Raw genomic sequence first — 1,261 nt, forward strand, 5'->3', positions numbered from 1 at the left:
CACAGTCCGAGCCAAGCGGATCCCGGGACGAAGCACCCTCCCTCCGTCCTGGGGTGTCTTGCTTCCAAGATACACGGGACGATGGCGTGTACAGTCCGGAGCCCGCGGCAGGGTGTCTGTCGGCGCCCACAGTTTTGGGAGGCGGGTGGACATCAGCTACCGATTCGGTGACGTCACTATGTCAGGCATTCTCATTTTTCTAATTTAACGACAGTTTTAATAGTTTTCTCTTACAGTTTGAGGTCTGTTCTATTTTAGTTACCTCTTCTTTTTAATTCCTAATGTTATTTATTTACCACTTTTTTCTTCATCAGTCCTGCTTACACTGTGTATTTTATTAGTTTCCAAGACATTTGTCATGAACATATTTTGCTTTATGTTTGATCTCTGCTTGTTCTTTATGTCTGTGTTTTTATTTCTTTTACAGTCTCATTTGCGTGTGCAGGATTCGTCATTTGTTCCTTACAATGTATTGTTCGAATGTTACATATCTTTGCTAAGTTGTTGCCTATTGACCTATTGCTGACGAAGGCACTCATGAAAATCGTCCTCCACAAGGGCACATTTGTCGGCTTCTCATTTTCATATTGTCCTTTTTCTACCTGAAGCAATATTTTTTATACGTACTTGTCGATGCCCAGCGCGGAGGAACTAGTCTTTGACGCCTCTGAGACAGGACGGGACCGGAGGTAGAGGAAGGATTAGCAGCATGGCTGTGGACGAGAAGGTGGGGTGCGCCGGGCCAGCTGGGGCCAGGGCGGTGGGGAGAGGGAAGACCCAGCAGGGCCTCGTGGGGCGACTGCCCTGGATGGAGAGGAAAGGCAGGTGGGACCAGAGAGCAGCGCCAGCCCGGGCTCAGGGAAGAACTTAGACAGACGGCAAGCAGGTGCCCAGGGATGGACGAGTGTGTCTGGACACATCTGATTGCTCAGTGAGTTTCCATCTTGCAGGCGCCACACTCAGGCTGATGACTAGAACAGCTAGAGCTGGCAAAGCCCCTTCCCAGCTCACCGGGCAGCTGCCGAGGACGGACAGACAGCAAAGGGGAGATGGATTCGCCTCACGCCTGTGACTGACCTTTCTCAGTGGCCAGGTGATGGCTGCTCAGCGCTGCAGATGACCGACTGGCCCGAGGAGGACAGATGCGTGAGGGATGCGGGGAGAGGTCTTGAAACACCTCCATCTAATCTGCACGCGACCCCCGTCCTCGCTTCTGTGCTCTGCTGTCACGATTTCCAGCTCTTGATGTTTGAACCACGGA

This window comes from Pteropus vampyrus, unplaced genomic scaffold (genome assembly GCF_000151845.1).
Source record: "Pteropus vampyrus isolate Shadow unplaced genomic scaffold, Pvam_2.0 Scaffold682, whole genome shotgun sequence".
Lineage (NCBI taxonomy): Eukaryota > Metazoa > Chordata > Mammalia > Chiroptera > Pteropodidae > Pteropus > Pteropus vampyrus.